The sequence below is a fragment of the Hesperophylax consimilis genome, chromosome 21 (assembly GCF_061612785.1).
Source record: "Hesperophylax consimilis isolate HC1 chromosome 21, BYU_Hcon_1.0, whole genome shotgun sequence".
NCBI lineage: Eukaryota > Metazoa > Arthropoda > Insecta > Trichoptera > Limnephilidae > Hesperophylax > Hesperophylax consimilis.
In genome coordinates this window covers 23328103-23354230 of record NC_142856.1, presented here as the reverse complement: position 1 = coordinate 23354230, position 26128 = coordinate 23328103, and the positions used below count along the sequence as shown (strand labels likewise).

Genomic DNA, 26128 nt, shown 5'->3' with positions numbered 1-26128 from the left:
TAATGTACTCCAATTTAAATCTGATTTTATTTTATGAAATTCTCTCCACTTGCATTGTTGAAGTTTGTAAAAAAGAAACAATCGTGAAATGAACGACGGTTAACTGTGACGGTTAATGTTTCGTTAACTGTAGCTAGCTGTAATAAGAAATTACAGGAAAAACACTATTAATTAAAGCGCACTACGTTTTATAGTTCGGTCGTATTTCGCGACGTACAAGGAAAATTTTAATGTAAAAAAGTTTGTGCAAGTTTTCTCTTCTAAAATAAATATGTTTTGAATAGAGGGTTTGGGTGGGTTATTTTCAGCAATTTCCACGACGGTGCTTTTGTAAAACACTAATCAGTTATTTTGCTGACAATTCCTTAAGCCAAAATTTGTTGAAGTTAGTGTAATTAATACAATTAATTTGTTTGGGTGGAAGTTTATTATGTTAATATTGTCATAATTGGTCATCCCTTATGAACGATAATTGTTAAACAGGTATCAACGTGGCATTTTATGTCTTTCTGCTGGCATTCTAAATACATGTCCATTAAGTTCAAACCAAATCATCAAAGATTTCTTCGAAAACATCATGCATGGATAAGCATAAATTACATTCAAAGCTTGAATAATTCTAACACTTGGTTCCATCTCACCACCCCTTAGAAAAAGTTCACTTTGGCAATTTAAAACTTTAAAAGCACAATCGCTATGCTTTTTCGTATAAAAATATGAAAATTTAATAAGCTTGGTATGATTAGTTATTAATCATAATTTTCGATGGCGCAAAGGTCTAATTCTGAGAAATTTTAATATTTCCATTTTTCCATTATGAATCTTACTTTTGTGTATCCTTTCTTTGACGATAAACCTGTCACGTTATACATCCTTTCTATGGAGGAAGAAATAAACGTGAAAAGCTTTAAATTACGTAGCTACTGAATACATTGAAGACCGGAGTTAGATCGATATCAACTGGATTACCGATTGAATCACGCAGCGTGGTTAGAATTAATGTTAAGGGAACCTTAAATCAGTGAAAAGGAAAGAAAATAAAGTATAATGAGAGACCACAGTGAGTAATAGAGTGTTGAACTGACCCCAGAGGGAGCGAGGCTGTTATTAGAAATGTAAATCCGTTTCCCTGCCACGAATTTTCTCCGAAATAAAGCGATTTTGTGGAAATTTTGTTCTGTGGAAATTTACATAATGACGTCTGGCATTGATGTTATAGTAAGGTTGTTTTTGGTTTCTTTTGATCACGGCAGTGATTGCTAGTTATTTTTGGGTAATTTTAGGGTTGTAGGGAAAAGACGGGGTAAGAGTGAGGGCAGATGGTTTTTACCTATTCCTATTAACATATATTTACTAACATTTTTTAGAATCCTAGCACTAATAGTTTTGAACTTCGTGTTGTATTATGTAATAAACTTTCCATTTTCAAACCAACAAATAAACCAAAAATTTCACCACAGATGAGGAAATATAGGACGGAGGCAATTCAGCTTTAGTTTTTTTCATTATTCATGTCATTTTGGGGCTTCCCGGCATCTTAAATCGCGTGCAGTATAAATTATTCTCCAGATACTCGTTTATCTGAACATCTGCTCCACATAATATATAAACCATATTATTGCTTCTATCTTTCTTGTTTATTAAATAATCATCAGCCATGCATTATTTTCTGATCTCCTCTTTCAAAATATTTATTTCAATTAATATCTTTAAGAATTTTTTTTTAAGACTGGGACCTGATCTAATCGCAAAGAGGCAAGAAATGTTTTAAATCATGCCACTTTACATTACATTACCATTTTTATCTCGAAGTTGATTCATCAATAACAATATTCATAATTAAAACCATAAATTTAATTAAAAATAAGCAAGTCAATGTTTATGTTGGTCAACAAAGCATCAACAAACCTTTTTTGACTTTAATTATCGAATAAATCGTTTAATAGTTCAAAAGTTTCGATCAATTGAAACCGTTTAGAAATTCAATTACTGAACAATTCCAAGTTTGTAATTTGGCATGTTTGTTTGGTTTTCGGGATTGACTACCCCTCCGCCCCCAACCCCTATATGAGCTAACAACCCTGTGCTGTATAGTTCCATGGCGGTACAATGGAAGGCAACGGTACGGAAAATGAATAGTCGATTATTCGGACGGTACGGTACCACCCGAAATAAATTGATGAAATAACACTTTTATATTGTTATTTTTCCTAAAGTTATGACGAGTCACCTTTTCAAAAACTGTCCTAGATGTACAAATATTTCAAGGTATCTGATTTGAAAATATTAATAAATGTTCTTTTCACATTTGTACAGAACTTTTTATTTGAAATTTGGTAGAAAATCACTAAAGCATTATTCGTCATTCTTACATACTCGTATGTGACCAACTTTAAGCCTATAAGATAGTAATTTTAAGGGCCAGTTTTCAAATTTCAAAGTAAGTTTTGAAGTTTTGTGAAAGATTTTTTATTTCTGTTTTGTTATTATTCCATTATGTGCCAGTTTTTTTAACAGTACTTGAATAAAATTTTCACAGAACTTGAATATTGTCTATGAAATTGGATTTCTGCAAAACAACTGGCCCTAAGTTTTTGCGCGTAATGTTCTTTAGAAACCATATTGAAATACTTTATAAACATATAAATGTGTTTATAAAGCTTGTCCGTATTTTAGTGATTACGATCCTTGGCTACAAATCCGGTCGTCGCGGGTTTGAATGCCGGCGAGCTCAAGTAAATTTGATTTTATTCATGATTGTTATTTCACGATTTAATAATTACAATAACATACAGTATCTATATTAGCAATACTTTCCAAAATGGGAGACACTCTTTAACCGTGTTTGATGATCAGATCTGAATAGCCAGACACTTCCCGTATTTCTCTTCCCCGTCTTTTTTCCTCCTACAACCTTTAGTCTCACAATATACCCCAATTAAAGATACCATAGACTATACTAGACGGTTGGGAGCAGTTGAGACCCATTGGCCGTACTAACATAAAAAATACGTACATCGCCACGGTGACATTTGTGAGATCTGTCAAGCATCGGTCTCATGTTAATGTCGCATTTAATTAAACCAGCACCGATTCATTGTTACGCGGATGACAGTACAGTTCATGATAGCTTTTTGTTTGACAAGCCCCCAAAGGGCACACAAACTCCAACGGCTCGGAGGGCTTTGAAGCAGAGAATGGACGGTTATCTCGAGAGTATTTCCTCCTGGGGTAAAAATAATCTCGTCGAATTTAATGTTTCAAAGACCCAATCCTGTCTGATTACGTCTAAAAGGGATCCAAATGATAATCTAGTCTCCTTCAACGGAAGCAATCTTCCGAACAGGCCTTCCATTGATATGCTTGGTGTAACTATAAGTGACCAGCTCAGGTACGGGGGCTCTATCGAAGCCAGAGTAAAGTTGGCCTCTCAGAAGCTGGGCGTACTGTACAGGGCCCGCAGATACTTTAATAGTACACAACTGCTCACCCTGTACAAATCGCAAGTGCGCCCTACTGTCGAATTTGGCAGCCGTCTCTGGTCTGGAGCCCCAAAATACCTGAAAAAAACCCTTGACTCTGTGCAGAAACGGGCGGTCCGTTTGATAGATTCCCCAATCTTAACAAACGGACTGCAATCTTTAGAGCACAGGCGTAAGGTAGGTATGCTGTCCTTGTTCTATCGGTATTACAATGGAAGATGCTCTGAGGAACTAGCGTCATTGATCCCTTCGGCACCGGTGCGTAGTCGGGATACACGCCAAACGCGCGCCCAACATTTGTACACAGTTGACACTTGTCACATGAGAACGGGTCGCTTCTACGATTCGTTCTTAAGTTCAACAGCTCGGCTGTGGAACGAACTGCCGGCCTCTGTGTTTCCTCCCTCCTACAACATGGGACTCTTCAAGACCCATGTTCACTCCTTCCTCTCCAAAAAAAGACCCTCCACACAGCATCCCCAAAGATGACATAGGCCCTGAGGGAAATTATTTTCTTCAGGGCCTCCTGTGTGGAGTAAATATAAAAAAAAAAAAGCAACTATCAAAATAAACCATCCTTTAATACATCGATGTAGATCCTTAATCTCTTTTAGTTTTTTAGACGTTTCCAATTGACCCTTCAGGTTTTAAAATAATTTTATTACCAACTTCCAACAACATGATGAAATTATACGGAATTTCGAAATGCTCCCGAGATATCTAAAATATGCTATTTATTGCTTTTTTTTAAGTTGTCGCTAAAAGAAATACTATTTTAAAAACTGGATAAAATTATCTTTGTATTTGAAATAAAAATTGATAGTAATAAAAAATAAAAAATTAATATCAAACATGGAAATGTTAACAAAAAAACTTACCGAGACATTTTGACTCGCAACGTCCTTAATTTTGTAAGAATTCAATATTTATGGAACACATTACTTTTGTGTGGGAAATTAATAAGAAAACTGTCACTTCACCTTTTATGCCGTTTATACAACAAAAAAATAAAAATAATATTTTAACTTTCAACTCTAAATGAAAAAATTATGCCGATTCGTAATCATGCACTTTGACATTTTTTATTTATTTTATCCATATAATTCGGTATAAATATTTGATACAAACTGAAAATAATAATTATTTATCTTTATAATGACGAAAAAATCACCTATCTACGCATTATAGAAAAAAAGATTAAAATACTTTTATAACGGATGGACGCCCCGGCCAGATCTGTCCCTCGGAGGCTATAATGGAATATGATGTTTGTGGCTAGTAATGTCCTTCCGAGGCCTGGAGGGTTAAATATCTTAACCATCCAAAGCCAGTGTAAGGATAAAGAAGATGAAGAGGAAGGTTGTGAAGTACCTATCTAATCAATTCTGGTAACTGAAGTTTACCAAAGTGAAACTAAGATTACAATATTATTCCACTCCCATATTACAAAACTCTCACCTCCTTACTAATAAACTTGTTTTAACTTTTACACAACTGATAAACAAACATTTATGTATGGTAAACGGTTAATTATCAGTTGTATACAATTTTAAACACGTTTATTAGTAAGGCCCAATAAATACGCGAAATGGGAGCAACATACACTAAGTTTAATGACTGACGTAAGTTTTCGATTGAATTCTCTGCATTTTAGTTAAATTCATCAACGTATGTAACAGCTCTAAAGATTCATTGAGATTTTTTTTTAAATTATGCAAAATTTGCATGATAAGCTAATGTTTATATATGACTTACAACAGAGAATATGAAATTAAAATAAAACCTTAAAAAAGCAAGAGAAAAAATACTAAAGTTGTGTGTCATTTTATTTTATTGACTTAAGAAAGGCAACATCGTTAATAAAACGAAGAAAAGCCATTGTATAAAATTTTCTTCAATAACTCTATCAAACATGAAATAACGTCTATCTTTTTACGAAAACTAAAACTGATTTCTTTTCTATAACTGGCAATAATTGAATAACACAATATAATATTCTGCGAGTAATTTTCCATAGAAAAGGTTTGAACTACCACTTAAAATGATGAACATAATTGCAATTCACAGAAAGACCTATTAAATAAAAATTCTTGGAATATTTAAAATCAATAAAGTATTTTCTCGGTATGCTTGTAATTTTGTTTTATGTGCATACCGCACAGAAGTCCCTACTGCTCCCAACCATCTAGTGCCAGTGATTGTTTGGCTTTCCACAATTCGGGTATGTTGTCAGGCTTAAGGTAGTATGGAAGATAAGAAGATGAAAAAGGTGGTGGAGTACCTGGCTATTCAGATATGGTCACCAAACACGGCTAAAGCCATTTCAAGCAACGTTTCAATTCTGAATGGTGATCATACACCAAGGCGATAATAAGAGTTTATTCCACTCTGGAACGTGGCGAAATAATTATAACATATATGAAGTTAGAAAGTTCCTCCCTGTTAGAAAGGATTACATTTTATTGTCCTGAACGCAATACCAGATCAAATACTTTATTATATATACAACATTTCAAATCGAAATACGCACAAAACCTCCTTGCTCGGCGTATCTGCAAATCTTATAATGCCTTAAGCGATATTGACATTTTCCACTGTACCCTTAAAACGTTTAAAATCAAATTAACCTTAATATGTACCTAAGTTAAAAATATTACTTCTGTATTGTTTAGTATTCTTTTTTTAATCATTTTTCACACACACTATGTACTTAATAACTTTTAATTAATTTCTGGCTTTTATAAATATTATTAATGGAACTTAACTGGTTTAAATCATGTTCCACATTTTATGTTCAATTATTTTTTTTTGTAAAACTGTATGTTTCTTAAATATTCTAAAATAAAAATAAAAATATATATATTTTTTTTTAAATAAATTGTGAAATAACACAAATTCATAAAATGAAATTTACTTGCGCACGCTGGGATTAGAACCCGCGACCTTCGGATTGCTAGTTGAGAGCCTTAGCCTCGACTACGGTGGCCGTCAACGTACCGCAAAACTTCATTTGGATGATTAAAACTAAGAAAATGAGAATGTTTTGGTATAAAAAGGATAATATATATATATATATATATATATTAAAGCTGTAAATAGTGTCGCGTACGTTAATGGCGTGACACTACAGCTCTTCATTAATTCATCTACATATTACCGCAAGCGACCAAAAAACGCGTTGCACTATATACAGCCAGACATAGGAGGTCACCTTTAGAGATGTTGACTATTTTATTTTGTTGTTTGCGGTCGATTGACCAACAGTTCATATAATTAAAGTACCACTATTATCTAGATGTTTTGCGAAAAGATTTATGTATCTAATGAAAACAGTCAATACTACGAAACATATTTCCTAGAAAATATTCGCACTGAATTTTCTCGAAATGGTTGTAATTGCGTGATTGTATTATTTAACATTAATATCGAAATTAGTGGAAATTAAAAAGCGGCAAGTCACCTAAGTGCTGATTTTTGCTTTGTGATGGAAATTTTCTATACTTAATCACAAAGTTGGTCACACCATTATACAGAAAACGCTATGCTATTAATCACGATCCATTCAACGTATTTATTTTCTTCGCTTTAATTCAAAACATGTTAAAAATATAACCTACAAAGGGATTTAAAATAACGACAAAATATTATTAACATGAAGAGTTTGGTTTTACATGAGTAATGTTCAAGAACGTTATAATTATTTTTGACGAATCGTTCCCCCGATTGGTTCCAAAGGTGATTTTAATAATGGCGACCCGCAACCTTAAATGTATAACATGAAAGGAGAGAAAAAAGCTTAATAATAAGTCACCAAGTTCACATGAAAAGCTTCGAACTCGACCACTTTAACAACAATGCAGGTGAAATACAACCAATCTCAAAAACCTCCAGCACGCATTTGCATAGATGGAGTTTTGATTGTTACAACCTAGCCTTTTCAAACTTTAACACGATAATAAATACAAATAAAGAAGGGGTTTATTATACAGTTAAGACATTTTCAGCAAGAGCACATTGATGTAACTTAAAGTTGTAAGGCCAAATGGCCGCAGTATTTAGTTATATGGAAAAATTATAGAGTATTTGAATAAGCCACAAGTAGTTAAAGGAAAACAAAATCGACAGTAAAAAAGTTAAATTTAAATTCATTTTTTTCCTTCGCCAAACTCAAGAGCTAGTTCTCATCATTGGTGTAGAAATTCTTAAAACATATATTTCACTTTTTTATTTTATGATTGACAAGGTTTTTAAGCATAGCAAAAAGGATAATAAATTATTATAAGCATTCATTACTCGCTTGAAATATCCATACAAATTGAAAATATCTCCCGATTAAAGCACCCAGTGAGGCTCACATTGACAAATAAATTTTATAAAAAAATAGTTATAATCTATCAAGAAAATATAAAAATAAATATATAATAATATGGATGATGTACAACAACATGATGTGAAATGATAAATCTGCCCAGATGATGGACACTGTAATGTTATACGAAACGTCGGATAATAGAGAAAGTTGCGCAGCTACAAAACAGTATAAAATATTGTCGTTTCGTATTTCCATCACTTGCAAGTAGTTTAAGGCGATGCCATACGTAGTAATTCAAATCATTTGGTCGCCTAGAAATGTTTCAGATGATTTAATTAAATACTGCGAGTAGAATACATCTTGGAATTTGAAATAATCGAGTATTTTTTAGATAAGTCTTTTTATAAGCCCAGAAAAAAAATGTAAAGGCCTATGAAAACTGCTATAAAGTTCAAAATCTCTTACTTACGAACCAATTTTCGGTTATGATTTTTTTGTTTAATGTGGCATATTAAGTTATTTATATAAAAATAGAAAATAAATTAAATATTTATGCCTGAACATCCACAAAATAAAATAAAAGGCACTTTTTGGCCATGTTTTTTTCTTGCATAAATCAAAACAGGCATATGGTGTTAAGTGGGAATTTAAACCTTATCGCCAGCTACGTAAGGGTTGTTATTGATAGTGGCTCAATTTAAAATATTACACGACGTAGTGCATCGCCTCAAAGTTTAATTTTTGCTTCGCATAAGCACACATTTACAAGGAAGTGATATTGTTTGATAGACCTAAGTTTTTATAAGTGTCACTATTAGATTGAGTTGCAATCTTCATTACAATGAAAAAAATTAACTTTAGTGTAATGTTGGCTAGCTTTTACAATACACTGTATTTAAGGCAGAGCTTTAGGGTCACATGATTGATTATGATTAGCTCACTGAAGATTTGTACCCAGATTGGCTTTCTTAATGACAGTGCGTGACTCTATAACCCGCGTTAAGCTGCTCGGTACTTGTGAGCTTTTTGTCGAAGGCACTTTTTATTATTATATTTCGTGTACGATAATAGGGCGCACTTAATCTGTTCGTTCCACACACTATTCACCTTAAGGCCAGCCTTTTGGAAGTGAGAATAATTTCATAGATTAGAAATGTGCTTTAGGCTTTCATTATTTGTAAGAAAGTGGTGCTGTAATTGGTTCTTGAATAGGCAAATTATGAGCTTATTTGAGTGATTGCTATTGATTTGACACATTTACAATACCGTATCCCTTTTATGAATATTTTAGAGCGAATAAAAATTGGCGGTTTGCATTTTTTTCATATTTTCCAATTTTTGGTTTAACTTGCTTTGCGCCTAGTTTGCTATCATTTTAGCTACTAATACAGGCAGTAGCCATTTTTACATTATTAAAGATGATTTCTGTGTTAAATTTGGAAAGATTTTTTTTTGTGATGTACAGTTTTTTTAATGAGAATACCGCTGAAGGTGGTGGAGACGGGGAGAAGATGGGTGAGGAAGGTGTGGGAGGGTACTCACCTATTCAGATCTGATCACCAAACACGGCTAAATCCATTTCAAGCAACTTAATAGTGGTCTAACACCAGGACAATACTGAGAGGTTTTTCCACTCTGGGACGTGCAGCAAGTATTATTTTAAATGAGTGAATTGTAAAAAAACAATAAAGTCACAAAAAAAATTAATCGCTCACGCCGGGATCTGAACCCTTGAACTACTGATTGCTAATCGAGAACTTTGCCTCTGAGCCACGGAGGCCGTCATTTTGATGTGTATTTTTTAAAAAAAAATCTATGTTTAATTTATATTCGTTTAACACGTTCTCTGAGACACAATTTTCATTCAAATGAAACTACCAATAACTTCAGAACTTTTGAAAAAATAATATTAATTTGGGCTGAAACTATTTTGGTTTTTATTTCAGTATATAATTCAACGCATTTAATCCCTTATCGAAGAATTTTACCGGTGACCACGAAGGACATACATGCGTGAATGTATTGTAAAAAATATTTTTCTACACTTGTTTGTCAATGTGTCTACCAAATCACGCAGCAGAATTCAACTGTAACAAACAAATCAAAGCCAAAACAATTTAGCCAAGGTGAACCGAAACATTTTAACACGAGAAAGGAGTACCTACTTGTTAATTAAATCGTGGTATATCTAATTATGTCACAAGGCTAAAACGACACATTATAAAATTCGTATGTAAAAATCTTTCTCTACACGTTATGGTTTAAAAAAATAGCAAATTATACGCACAAGGTATAGTTAATGATTTCTCAACTTCCATCGGCTTGTTGAGCAAACTATCCACATTTCATTTGAAGTGTCTGTAATATAAGTGTAAAAAATCTGCAATGATTTCAACACATCACGCTTTTATTGATCATAACACTGTTTTTTTTTGTTATTTTAACTACGGGTTATGAAACAATAAAGAATAACGATAACCTTTCAATAAAATGAGATTTTGGAGAAAGGTGTTTGATTTTAACGAAGACGAAGGTCAGATCGAAGGAATTATTATTTTTTGTTATTGGCCAATAATTGCAGCTAGGTTTGATCATGGGTTGAAGTTATCCGACCAATTAATTAAAGTGACGTAAACAGAAAATTGGCGTAATTATATTGCACTATTCTGCAACTGCAATTTTAAAATTAAATACTCTGATATAATTATTTTAATTTTCTGTGCTTTGTTGTTTGGCGACGGAGGAAAATGAGTATTGCTTACTTATTAAGAAAATATCGAAAATAAGACACAATAAATAAAAAATATAACAATCAAAACGGGACAAGAGATACTGGGTTCGATTTCTAGTTGTGACCGTAATCTAATTATTTTTTAGTGTCTTATTCTGTTTCATGTTTCGTTTATGTATTCGTTAGATTTTTAGTATTATCTTCTTTTTCAATCATATATCACATTGATGGGTATAACTTTCTAAATAGTTTAAAAAGAAAAAAGTTGTTAAAAACGGGATTGCAGGACATTTCCTGATAAACTTTTAGTAAAATCCTTACATATCGGAACACGTGTTCATCTGCACTTGCATTTGATTTGATAATATATAGTAACAAAATGCGAAAATATTACAATTTTTATACAACACGTGTTCCGACATCGTCATCATATATGTATTTGTATTTTACTAAAAGTTTATCAGGATAACTATTATTTCATGCGTTAAGGACCTGCGATCCCGGTTTAACCGGATTACGAATAATTTTAAAACATACTTAATAAATTAGTAATACTTTAGAGTTTTTAGATAGATTTATTTAAAGTAATATGATTAAGAAATAAAAAAAATAAAAAAAAATAAAATGTTATGCATTTAAAATAATGTTTCTTTTTTAAACATCAATAACTAAAAAGTGTGCAAAGTTTCGTGTGAAAAGGGGATGAAGGTGGTTTTTCATATCTAATGTAGTCAGTGACCTTTCTCTAGTTTTGAAGGTTAAGTGTGCAAAATTTCATCAATCTCGGAATAAAAGATGTGTGTAAAAATCAAACGAACGCCGTCCGCCCGTCAAATAAAATTCTCTTTGTATAGATAGAAAGATGCTTAAACAAAATAGAAAGATGTTTAAACAAAATGGATAGATGGTTAAACAAAATAGAAAGATGGTTAAACAAAATGGAAAGATGGTTAAACAAAATAGAAAGATGGTTAAACAAAATGGAAAGATGGTTAAACAAAATGGAAAGATGGTTAAAAAAATGGAAAGATGGTTAAATCAAATGGAAAGATGGTTAAACAAAATGGAAAGTTGGTTAAACAAAAGGTAAAGATGGTTAACTAAAATGGGTTATTTTACGATAAACGGCTAAATTGTACGAGATGGACAGAGGGGATGAAACACGACACGACACTTCTTGCCTAGTTCAAACATCACCTCACTCTTTTCCGTTTTACCAACTCTAACATGATCAACACATATATACTCCAACCATCTAAGCGTCTCTTTCCTCATATTTTTCCATGCGATTATATCGGTGTAAATTGTGTAACATGGTTTTACCACGCATACGCCTCCATGATCTCATTTCTACCAGATTCAGTCTAATTTCGTCTTTTCTCTTCCAGTTCCATGACTCACAGCAACACATCAATGCTTGACGCTGATATTATCACTTATATTCTCATAAATTTAAATAAAAATACGATAAAAACACCTCACAACATAGTATTGATTGTATCAAAAAGTTGTACAAATATTGATGCAACAAATAAAGTCAATCTCAAATTACTGTTCAACAGATTATATCTTTAATTCTCACCTCTTTAAATAAATTAAATTTTACCACATCGTTTTATCATTTATCAATATCGTTAACACAATACGATCCTCTCGCAAACTAGGTCATTAAAATCTCGTCCTCGTTTTTAATAAATAAACATCATAACTTATTAGTTTTATATTTATATTCAAGTGCACGTATCGCTTATTCAAGTCTAGATTCCAGCAGCACATATCTAGGAGAACGGGTCCATTGAGATTGCTACCGTATTATGCGAAGGACCCGGCATTCAATAAATATCATAGTCAACAACTGGAAAATCGTGTTTATTTATTAGGAAATTTATTATGCCATAATTTTTCCATTAAACGATTCTAGTTAGTTCATGATTGACTTGATGACGTTTTAATGTGATAGTGCCTATGATACTTGCAAATAAAATTACTACATTGTTTTCAGAAACATTTGCTAGCAATTTCTCAAAGATATCGTGCCACACTCAAAATTCAAAACTGGAGAGGGGAAAAATGTAGATTTTTTTGTAGAATGAACACCTCGTTCTTTGACTACCCCGCAGCCAAGTGGGGGAGTAGATAGTACCCAAAATGACTATCATCATTATCATCTTAAATACTTGACATATCATTTTACCTATTCCTGCACAAATAAATAGTTATCATTAATAATTGATTGAATAATTCGGATTTATTAGTTTAAAAGCCCATAAGACAGAAAAATGCATGGGGTCGTCGGAAGACTCACTTGGTTACAGACGTTTTGTTTTGCATCTTGGATTGTCAAGAGTTAATAGAATATAATCTCAGTATCGTTTTGGACAGAGACCACTGTTCAGAATCAAATATTTGCTTGAAATGGCTTTAGCCGTATTTAATGACCAGATCTTCAATTTACAATTTAGGAGGCGGGTATGGTTATCATCACCTCGGTAACCACTTATTGGATAACCAATACTTCTGCCATAGATCACCTCAAATGGTACACTGAGTTTAGTGACTTAGCAGGGGTGCCCGGGTTCATGGGTTGTGGCTTGTCTAGGTCTTGGGAGCGGATGCATTTTCTCTTTTACTGCATGGTCGGCCGGATCGGGAAAGACTGGACGAGGGAGACCTTTAGACCTCTCCAACTGGACTCTTTCGATCGATTGCCTTCTAATATATAAAAAATAAGATCTGAATTGCCAGTATCCTTTCACGTCTCTAATTCATCATCTATACTTCATTTAACATAAGCCTTACTAGCTTCGGCAAGTTTTAATTCTTCTGTGATTATCAAAGTAATGCATTTTCTGAGAATGCAGCTTCCTGCAACTGTCTAAAAAATCTCGTCTACAGCAAGAATCACAAAGTTCTCGGATCACATTAAAATTTTAAACCATAATCTAAACCTCACGAAATTCTTAATATTGTTACTATCACGATTGCTTAAATTTAATCGTTTTGTTCTTGTATTACATTTTTTTTATTTTTGGCCAATTAATTTTACCCCAAAAAATCAAGTAAGATAATAAAATGTAGTACCAAAATAGCATAACAGGAAGCAAAACTCAAAATCACTTCGGGAAAATTAACTAAGAGTTATACCGATGGCATTTAAAGAGTTCAATTATTAAATAAAAACGTGACTTATTATGGGCATCTCGGGTAATTATGTATCCAAGTGACCTTGTAATGTGAATATTAACAACCATATGACAAGTCGTTCACTATGTTATCTTTTAATTTAATCGGTCAAATAACCAGAGTTGAATCTGATATTTATGCAAACGCGCAGTAAAAATGAAATGCACGTGGGCGGCTAAAGCAAGGGGCGGCCTTTAAAACTCGCCTCTATGCACCGGTTGTCATTTTAATGGGCCGTTTTTTAACTGATTTACTTTGTTATTATTAATCTATATATCAATTTATATATTTAAATGTTTCTCTCTAAATCTCTCTGACTCTCTCAGTTCCCTCCAAAAACTTAAATCCAGTCCTCTTCTTCACCCTGATGATCACTTTGTATGCCATATTCAAGTGATGATAGCCTCCATTCAAAGCTCTGGTAAAACTGTAACTCTGATTTGGATTCCTGGACATGTTGGTATCATGGATAATGATATTGCGGATGCCTTGGCAAAACAAGGAGCGTCCAACCCTGTTGTTACCCTCGTAAACCACATTCCCCTATCTGACATTTTTTCCATCATCAAAGATAGATCCCGCAATGTTTGGGCAGAGTATTGGCATATTGCTAGTCAATCTAAGGAAGCCTGCTATGCCTCAATACAAAGGACTATCCCATCAAAACCGTGGTTTCAGCAATTCCCCCATTTTTCCAAAAAAAAAAATTCTTAACTCATTCGAATGAGGATCGGAAATTGTTTCGTTCCTTCCCACCTTTTTAAAATTCACGTCGTTGACTCCCCAGATTGTACATTCTACGGTCTAGAAGTGGGAACTTTAGATCACATATTTTTTGATTGCCCCTCTTCGCTTATTTCGCCTATTTAAATAAAATTAATATCTAATTTAAATAAAATTAATATCTAAATTCATCTTTCATTTCTCCATAATTTTAAATGAATGCCAAGAACACCCTTGAAGGGTGAAAGAATTAATGGAAAAAGATGTATAAAGGTGACGTTGGTGCTCGCAAAACGGGAAAAGTAGTCGACCGATTTTGATGTTAAGTTCACAGATTGTTCTTATTAGTGCTAGAAGTGTTTAGATTTAAGTAGATGAATCCAAGGATGCCCGAAGAGTACCTACTTAACGCAATGTTTCTGCACCGGAATCACATACGGAATCGAATTAAAGTCTATGTAATGTAGTTTTTTAATGGTAACATTGTAATATACAGTAGTGACCACATTTTGTGGTGATTTTAATTTTTCTTACCTTTTTAATCGCCTTTGAGATGATGTTTCATCAAAATGGCGCAATGTCATATTGCCAAGTACTATTTCTCATTATCATAAAAATAAAGGCATTGGCCTGCACGACATATTTGTTCAGTATTGCCCAATATTTTAGGCCCCTTAGTAAGCGTTCAAAGATGGTTTGAAAGGGAGATATTTAAATACGAATTTTAGAGAGAGTGCGGATATATTAAAAAAACGATAATAAATAAGCGAAAATGGAGAAAATATTTAATAAAACACGACTCGTTTGTAATAGACAAAAACCTCTCGATAAATGCTTAAATTGCATTTAAAGATACACTGTGATTTTTTTCATGCCTATAACATATTAAATAACAGAACAACACTCGTTTTTAATAATTTTCTTAGCTTATTTTTTCTATCGAGGGAATTTCATATAATTAACATTTCGGCATAAAAATCCATAGTTATTATCTTCCAAAATAATTAATTTATTTTGAAACTTATAAACATAAATAGTTAACGAAAAACTTGTTATAAATTGCTAGAAAGTGGGTATGCGGGGGCTTAAAGATTGTCATAATTTTCTTACTTATGGATGCCATTTTTTGTTTTACCAGGACCTTACAAAAATATTTGCACACAGGTGGAAGCATCCCTCGTGGCGGCCCTGCACTCTTCTCTTGTGTTTATGATTATAGTTTTTATTACCGTTATTATAATTCGCCTAGAGTTTCCACGTTTTGATGGTGCAAGATCAGGTTACTATTTATGGTGCAGTCATTTCCTTATGATTATTGCACTATAACCTTGTTGCTCGTTGTTCATCGTGTTATTTTAAAATCCATGACCCAAAACATAATATCTACGTACACTGTCTGCTGCCTGAAAAACATACATTACAATAATAGCATTGAATTTTTTTTATATACCAAATCCTTTAGTTCCTATCTATATTTAATTTGCATACCTTTAATTATTTCTTCTACAATTATGTATTTTCTATTCACTTCTAGTTGTAACAATTTTTTAAGAAAAAAGATTAATTTCATTTATTACTATTGATTTTAAAACGGTACATTCCGAAACGCTTTAAGCTGGTTACAACGTCATTATGACGTAGAAAACGCTAATGTCTGGTAAGACGGCAGTCACCAAGGTCGCCCGGCGTGACGTCAGCGCCGCCGAATTCACGAAAAAAACCGTGCATGTCGTTTTGTGGCAAATCGAAAATGGCACATCAACAATGTGAAAATACTTATTCTGATGTGTTTTTTTATAAAAAAAGATTCCCTCGATCAACAACTCAATTAAATAATCAACTGTCCAGAATATGTAGAATGGTCAACTCACGTCAAGACCTTGATTTTTTGGTATAAATCAGAATGTTTTTTGTCGTTCACTATGCAATTGAGGATATTTTGTATTACTTTAGTTTTAGCACTTGACACTTCTATTTCATTTCTATTTTCTTATGTTTTCCCTGTTTGTCTCTGCTTTTATATACCATCCTTTACTCTTGCATTGTACATTGTCCTAAATCTCGTGTCTCTTTGTTATATATTGGACAAAGTCCGTTAATTAATTAATAAATAAATAAACTTTTATCTTTATAAATCCTATAATTATAATATCCCCTGATTTTTACAGATCTACGGTAATAAAATAATACAAAATTGAATCAATTGATTTTATTACTTGATACATTAATACTCGTGTATGTTGGATTAACCGTGGCAAATATACTCTTGATTGTTTCTCAGTATGAATATCTAATTGATATGTTTTTCCAACTTCTTGATTAACCCCTAAAGGGATAATTAATAGGGAATAACTGAATGATGACAGACTTGTCTTACCTTACGCAGTGTTACCAATATCCATATACGACCGCTTTATGGGATCTTCTACTGTTAGAAAAGATAAAATGTTAATTTTATAGACGGTCATCAGTCTTGCTGCATGCTTGAGAAGAAAAACCATCGCCCGAGGTGGAAAATATCTTATGGCCATAATCCGAATTGAGAAAAGCGAACGGTTCCTTAGGAAATATACGTATAAATAAAGCTATAAAAGGTTTTCTGTTTTCTGCTCGGGCTGTGACTCAGTTAGCGCAAGGTTGCAGTTTAGATTCCCGTTGAAATGCAGCCTTATTTTTAGAACAAGTGCTTTATTACGTTAGGGTTATAAATTTAAAGTTTTTTTCCAAGCTATTTTTGTCGCAATTTGTACTCCAGTTTTACTGACGTACAAATGTATGGTCTGGAAAGCATGGTGTAATTTTTGTTGGTTTAACTAGGTTATCTTTATCATTTTGTGATGCAATCAAAAGTTACATATTGTTCTCTTAAGATATATCATTTAAGTACATATACATATTAAGGCTTGGAAAATAAATAAAATACACTTACCTAACACCTTTACCATAAGTCATTCCAAGTGCCCGGGCTTATGGGCTGAGGTTTAGGTCCTGGTGGCAGATGAATCCGCCTACTGACTGCTTGGCGGACCGGATCGGAAGAGACTGGTTAAAGAAGACCTTTGACCTGTCGAGCAGGACTATCTCGTCCTTGCATCGTTGTGGGAGAGAACGATTAATACATCCGTACATACTCCAAAGATGAAATAGACAAAATAGCAAGTAGAATTGAATAACAATAAAGAGTACAGTTTATTTTCTGGTTTGGTGTCATGAAATGTGAGCTTCTACTCAAATACCGATATTTTAAACATTTCAATATAAACTTTGTTTATTGCAGATATAAAACTAAACCTGACGTATTTTATTATTATTTCGAAACTGATAACATATCATTTCACTTATTCAATTATTTTTCACCTATTCAGTAGAACGTTGCAGCTAAAATCATTATTGTTTGTATAATAATTTTTCACAGACAAATTCTACGTAAAGTTATATTTTAAAGATTTTTTTTAGCGTTTTAGCATATTTGTGCAAGCGGCCAAAAGATGAACTAACTAACAAAATAACTCACGATATATGTACACGGTAGCGATGCCCCTGGCTGAACAGATAAGTTCGTACATCTGTATTAAAAGTATTTCTTTGTCATACGGACGAGAACTCGTATTTTTTTATGTCGCACATGTTAAAAGTTTTATGGTGTAAATAATGCAAGTGCATGCAAGTTGGCAATATCAAAGGTGTTTCAAACTATACCATAAAAGATGATTGTGATACTGGTTGTTTGCTGTTGAAAGCTGTACAATCACCTGGTCACTTTTAATGTGCACTTACTGCGGCCTGCAGTGACTGATTATTCCATCGTCAATTATGAATAAATGTCAACACTTAACAGGCCGAAGATAGAAGTATCTCTCGTTCACAGAATAACACCCGGGGCGCCGCAGTATTGACTCTAGTTTTACTACACTCAGTCTTTCCTCAAACGACAGAATAATATTTAAATTGACGTTCTCTGTGTAAAATTACGGATCCATAAAAATACGTAGATTTTTATCATAAGATATACAGAAAATTTAATTTAAATATTAGTCTAGTCCTGCAAATTCTTAAACGATAAAGATTTTTTTAAATCGGTGGTTTCGAAGCTAATTGTGGCTATTGTAATTTTTAACTCTTGAAAAGTGGTGTGTGTACACCAAGCCACATGATCTGGAGTTAAGTACGAGTATCTACTAGGTGTGCCAACTACCAAAACAATTTTACCACTGTTGTGATTAATTTTTTGGCTATTATACCGTATTGCGCTTCCTCATTCTTTAGCCAATGTTTTGGACAGTGTTACAGCGTCCATTTCAGGGCAGATATGTAGATTGTGGTGTTGTGTCTGTTAAGTTCCTACGTAGAAATGACACAGCCTTCTCTTAGTATTTCTTTTATATTTAGATAGGAGAATCACTTACCCGTTTAGATTTTATTTGTTAGTTATGAAATATACTATTTAATGTTTTGAGTTGCGAGTTGGTTTTTGAATAGTAATGATTTATTCTGAATAGTAATCTATTTTTTGTTTTTAGATTTTTGACAGGTAATTTAAAAACTTAAATATCATTACATTGGCTATGTACCACCTCGTGTAACATTCGGAATCGGACCACTAACAATAACACTTCTTATGTAGATGGCGATAAGGTTGAAATTCTAGCTTCAATGATAAACTTAAAAACTATTTTGTATACCTGTCTGTTTATTGAGAATGTTAAAATAAATAAAAACACTGTATGTACAAATGGATAATTAATCTGTTGTACAATAATACAAAAATTATAAATGGCTAAACTGAATTCGGAATTATGATGTATGGTAATAAGTTGAGTATTTAAGCGATAGATGGCGATCCAGAGAATTACCAACCCTCGGGTAAAGAACATTGTAGCTTAATCTAGACCTATTATTTGTAAGGTAAATAAACATAATTATAAGTAGAACCTTTTACTTGTTTTACAAAGAGTTCCCAACACTTAAATCTGCAAAGTAAAGTAAAGGCAGATATAACAGGAATGATATAATCCAACATTAATTTTCTCCATTGTATCACCTATCAAGTATAATCCCGTTAATTTCAAAGCTCAAATCTGAATAATTTATTACATGAATTGTATGGCTAACTAACTGACGGATAAGCTCGCCTTTCATTGAGCGGCTATCCGCAAGATGTGGAGGCGTATGTTAGTAAGAGGTAGGTTAGCCTAAGGTAGGCTTACTTATCACCCGCTAACCGGACAATCACTAAACAGTACCGGGCCTATTAAATGTATACCAGTCTACTAGAAACGCCGTTATAGACAGGTGCTATAAAACTGGTGAACTGTTGGTTAGTATTGTTATGCAAGTGGGGCGGTTTTAAAACACACGTTTAAATTCAATGATAATAAAACTACCATTGATAAATAACGATATTTTTATATGTGTTGAAATTGTACAAATTGCTTTTGTACTTTTTTTAATATTTAAAAAGGCTTCCATAAATTGGATATTTTACTGTATTTTAATTGTTTGTTGCTTTTATATTTTCATTTTTAAAATGTTTTTATATGATTATTTTAAAGTCTACAAAAAATTAAGTTTGTTGAAATTTGAAGCACCTACCACTATAAAATTTTATATTATAAAATATTATCTCAAAGTAACCAATCAAATTACCCTTGAATAATGTCCTCCATAATACAGGTTGACTCCTAGCGTTAAGGACAATATACGATCTCCATAAATATACAATACGCTTAGATTGACAATAAAAACCAAAACAAAAACACACAAAACAACAAAAAATGTTAAATTTTTCTTTTCTTAAAAGAGAGATAAAGATTTCCGGGGTATGAATCAACCTGGTTATTTATAAAATAATTTTCTTTAGCCAAAAAAATACTCGTCACATTTTTTCGTAAGAGGTATTCGCAGAAGGCGACATCGCGAAAGAAACCTTTGTCGTATCAGATTTTAACATACCAGTGATGATGTACTAAAAATAATTCCTTCAACTACCATCATTATAAGCAGAAAAGATTGATTGTGCAGTTATGGAGGACTTAGCTTGCAGGATTAAACCTCCTTTTACCTAACTGCCCAGTAACATTGACATATCGAGATTGTTTGGAGATTTTTAAGGAATGATTAGGGCAGTTAATGGGCAAGAAGACTGCTGGGTAGTATACGGCTATTCAGACCTAGTTAGCAAACCGTACATAAAATTCAACAGCTCCCAACTGTCAGAACCCAGTGATACTGTGGCATATTCACTTGGAGTATGTGTGAGGCTTAAGGTAGTGGGGAGGTGAATGAAATCAGATCTTGTTACCAAACATGGCTAAAGCCATTCCAAGCAACTTTTCGATTCTTAACGGTGGAATTTCATCAGGGCGATACTAAAAGCATCTTCCTTTGAAATTTTATGGTTTCAATCAATACTCATATTCCCAATGATTTAACAATATGATTGCTTTAGCATTTAATGTAGGGTTAGAGCGGGAGCACACAGAGAGCGGTCAGGAGTTCCGAGTTCCGAGTTCCGCGTTTGGCGTTCATTAGAATGTACTGATACTATAACAACAACGCACACAGCGGGCAGTCAGACCGCGGCGGTCAAAACGGAACGTCGCGTTCTAAGAGTTCTTTTGCCGCCGAGGCAGCTGCAAGAATTATTGCTCCACAAGAGCAATAATTCTTCATCGGATGATGAACTTTCTATTGACATGTTGCATATGCAAAGACCCAAACGAAACTAGAACGCGAGAATTTGAACGCCGCTTGTGTACTTTGGAACTCTTGAGCGGTCAACGGTCACTAGAACGCAGAACTCTGACCGCTCTCTGTGTGCTCCCGCTCTTAATGATTTTTTTCATCTTAAAAAGCTCTTTGCATTTCCAACCTTCATGTTTTACCCATTTTGCGTTGCATTCTCCGTTGTTATCAGCGAACAGCCGCCTCCCGAGGCTGATTGACGCAATAGGCGTACCTTTCTTGATCTTATTCTTAATGAGGCTTTCCGCGAAAGGTTATCTGTATAACGGTAACGAGCCGCGTGCCTTAACAACTCTTACCCAAAGGCAGGAAAAATTATCTTGTATGATAATTTCTCTAGAATAATTATACTACGAACCTTGCGAAATATGTCTGCCCGGAGCTAGTGTGCCTATAACATCCCGTCGGAAATTATTGTGTATTAGAATAAATTTAAAAATAATGAGAAAAACTAAAGATTTATTATTTATTACCTACCTAACTAATAACTACTAATAATAATTCAGTAGCTAAATATAAAATAGGGGTACAGGGGCGATACCTGTGAACGACTACAATTCAGAATCAACTTTGCTTGAAATGAATTTAGTCGTGTTTTCTGACCAGATCTGAATAATTAGGTACTTCATAACCTACATCTTTCGCATTCCCTTCCTTCCCCAATTTCTACAGCCTCACAATATACCTTAAAGTCCCCCGGTGAAGAAGCAACTTTTCCAAACATACTGTATGAGCTTCTACACTAGCGAGCTATGGACGACATACACACAAGGCGTCATGAACACACTCCGAGTACAGTACAACCACGCATACAGAGCCCTATTTGGCCTCCCCTGGCGATGCAGCGCCTCACAGATGTTCACCGAAGGAAAGGGTGCATGGGTTCGATGCGCCACAGAATAGCCGGGACGAGTCAGAGCTATCAGAGATCGGACAACACTCTTGTCCAGGCCGTTGCCCAGTGGCAGGGAGCGACTCTACACCAGAGATGAAGAATCTCACTCAAGCCACCATAAATACTCAATGTGTTTATCAATGTATTCATTATTTATTTATTTCTATATTGATTTTTTATATATTAACTCAAATGTACACTTTTATGGCAGGCAGAGCATTGCACACACCGCTCTGTCCAGCTGAAATAAACATTATTATCATTATTAATAATCGTGAAGTCGACAATTAAACATTTAACATTTTTATAAAATATTTTACATTTTTATAAAATATTTTTAATTTCACACATCTGTAAAATAATTTCTGCATCTATTAAATATTTTGAGTTACGTTTTGGAACTAGATCTGAACAGCGATGTTTTCACAATTCCACACCACCCTCTTTCTCATCTCCTTCCTTTCTCTTTTCCCTTTAGCATCACAACATTTCAGTCCTACTCGCTCCAAGCGGCATGCACGTAAAAAAAATTAAGTATTTATTTAGTCAGTTCTGTACCCAGTCATGATGTTTACTGTCCCATCAAGTCAATAAAAACAGCCTTTCCTTAATTCCAAGGATTTAAGCTTCGCGAATTCGCCTCTCAAAAATATGAGGACATTTAAAAGTGCGACCTTTCAACCTCTCGCAGTAAAGCCTTAATCCGCGGTCCATAAATCATCCTCTGTAACTGTTACAATAATGCTCCAGTGATGAATTGTTAAATTAATATAATAATGCTGGCGTATTAACATATCGTTATGTGTTTTGGTTGCAGATTTGACAGGACCACCTCGGGAAGCGGACAGGAGATCAGAAACAAGTGAAGATTAATGGTGAGTTTCTTTTAAAATTATTTAAACATGTTTACGTAATAATTTCGTGCATCGCTACTTTGTTCCACTAATTATACATAAGTAGAACAACGTTAAAATGCTTTGAATTCATACTATTTCAATGGTATTCTGACATTAATTAAATAAGTTTAAAAAAACAACTTTTATAAACACTGTCGTTTAACTATGGGCTGTGTTTGTCAAAATTTCATATAGTTGTTGGATTTTTTTCCAGATAATGTATAACTCAATCTTTAAGTTGAAAAAAAAAATATAATGCAAAACATCTTATTGTTTAAAGCAGCCAAATTTCTTCAACAGTGAGCTGAGGAGTCGTGAAAATCTTTGAAAGTTTTATGTCGGCTTAAGAATTTTCAATGTCCGACACAGAAGGTTTCTGTGATATCTTTGATATTAGTGTATGATCTAACCCATAGATGGCCTTTGATAAATCTATTAGGTTAACCATAGATGGCGTTAGCTGTCGAGTATTGTTGAGACCGAGCAGATAATAAATAAGGTTGGAACCTCAAGGTCGTGATATCAGAGAGCGCATTGTCGGTCTATCACATTGAATGTCCAAGTCTTTCGTTGAAACCGGAGTATTATTTAATTGCAGAATTTTCTGAGAAATTTCGTAGAAACTACAGTTTCCATTATGAGCTATGAAGTTTAGAATCATTCATTTAAATTTTAAAAAGTAGTGTTGAAATTGTTGAGCAAATATGTGGTTTACATTGCTACTAAAATCAAATGTTATATAATACAATGAATTTGACCCAAATACGAAGACTCGAAGCACACTTAAAACAAATAACAATTACCTTAAATTAATTAATATCTTAACTTAAGCACCTTTTTGAACAGTCGATTAATTATAATTGAATGTTATTTCAATACAGATATTTTTGGGCAGTTAGAATTAATTATTTTGCTCAACAAGTATGTCGAATGTCGATTCTATAGTTAAATAAAAATAAATGCAACACGATAAAAAGAAGATTATCTTTCTAAAGTAATTCATCAATTAATTATTTTGGTATATATTATCATTTCAAACAAACAGATAATCTGCTGAATCATGAAAATACCGTCTGAATTATGCATTTTATATGTGGCACACTAGTTATGAAACGAGTTCATAATATTATATATACTAACTGTTATGTTGAATATTCTAATGAGTCATCTCAACGATCCTCGAGTCCACTTTAAGAGGCACTCGGTGAGAAGAGTCCTCTGTCAGGAAACAATAATACTTACGAAGATATGCAACGTCTGTACCTCAAATCTATATCAAATCTATTTTTTTCGTTATAAGTACCTAAAGGGCGAAACAACTGTCACGCATAATAATAAATACACAGAAGAACTTGTTTGGTAATGAACATTTTTTTTTGTTAATTTAATAATAATACTTGTATCGAGCAAGTGCTTTATTTGAATCATTACAAAGGACAAAGGTAAATGTGTGCCGGTGCTTATATTTTACAGTTTTTTTCTTGTGCAGGCAAACACGTCCCGTACAATACTATTTAATTCATTGAATATTTAAGACCTGTATAAATTGTTGATGACTTCAAAAAATACACTTTCGATGTGAGACTAGCTGCAATATATTTTTATATTAAACTGTACATGACTTTTAAATACTTCGCAATATTCAAATGATCGCAAACGATGTATAAAAATATATTGAATTGTTTCCATGCAAATAAGTTACACTGAAAGCGATGCTATCATCGCCATTACGTAATATTGCAATAATATCTACCCATGGTGTGGAAAGGCTATCTCCCGTCTTAAATAACAATATTATTTGCCAACATAATAGAAAATTATAGTGCAATTATTTTACGTGAACGATCTTTACATTGTGCAAGGTGTGTGGGGCCCGGTTGAACTTTACCTCTTATTATTATGATGCAGTATTGGTATATCTTACGCATTGGTCAGTATTATGCAGCTTGGTACTGCATTAATCAGTGGCGGTTCGTGATTAAGATTAGTGAAAGAGAAAAAATAACAGAATCTGAGTCCACCTAAAAATCAGTTCGTATTTTATTAGATTTGCAAATGCTGACATAAAAAATGTTAGAAAATGGTAATAAAAATAAATCACTTTATAAATAAAGCAAATTTATTCAAGATATTTGGTCAATTTCGTAACAGTTCAAACGTCACGTGCACTATATACAGGGTTTTCCAATAAGAGGTGTTATTTTGATATTCAATCGTAAAAGATCAATGGTTTTGTTGCTTGTGTGGCACGTAACGCCGTTTTGTTGAAAGTATAAACGTTGTCCAGATTAATACCATCCAATTTTGGCCATGAAAAATCATTAATCATCTCGCGATAGCGCAATCCATTCACCGTAACTGTTTCTCCAGCCTCATTTTCAAAAAAGTAAGGTCCAATGACTCCGCTGGACCATAAACCGCACCAAACAGTCACACGTTGAGGATAGAGAGGCTTTTCAACAATAACTCTTGGGTTTTTCGTGCTCCAGATGCGACAATTTTGCTTGTTGACGAAACCACTGAGGTGGAAATGGGCCTCATCACTCAAGATGATTTGCATTTGATTCACTCAAGTGAATTTTTATAATTTCAATGCGTTGTTGAAGCGTGTATTGTTTCATTTTTATTAATGGTGTAGTTTCTACTTGTCAAATGTCAAAAAATAACAGCTTCAAAAGTAACATCTACTGAAATAGCGGGCTATTCAAAATGACACCTCTTATTGGAAAACCCTGTATATGATACCGGAAGGAGTACCGCTCCAAAAATTGTAAATATTTAAGCTCTAGAGATAGATAGGCATGTACTATTAACCACTCCAGAAAGAATATATTGCAAATTGTTTATAGGTGCGTTCTGGATTCCGCACTTATAGTCGGAAATTCGTACTAATGGAATTAAATAGAAGAGTTTTTTTTTCATTTTATGTCGTATTTGACATGTTCGTTGGTGCACTGGACATACACTCTTTTAAAAAAATCGCCACTGGCAGTAATACGTCCATATTATTGCAGAAATGCATTTATATGATTGTAGAGATAAACAGCATTGATCGGATAATTATCATCTTCCTAATAAGCGACGTTGTAGCCACATTGTGCCAACGCGGAAATTACAGAAACGCAGAACAGGTGTTAAGTTCTTCGTATTGTGGTTTTGAAT

At 33.5% G+C, this 26128-nt stretch overlaps 1 protein-coding gene across 4 annotated transcripts in view; it reads left to right on the top strand.

The window, feature by feature from the left end:
- The window catches only part of LOC149413758 (uncharacterized), a 204944-nt gene that overhangs the window by 112302 nt on the left and 66514 nt on the right, over positions 1-26128 (top strand). For all 4 annotated transcript variants that reach the window (XM_089644504.1, XM_089644503.1, XM_089644506.1 and 1 more), the window contains one exon: positions 22888-22945. The gene's annotated coding sequence lies outside the window, so the exon portion shown is untranslated. The remainder of the gene's footprint in view (positions 1-22887; positions 22946-26128) is intronic.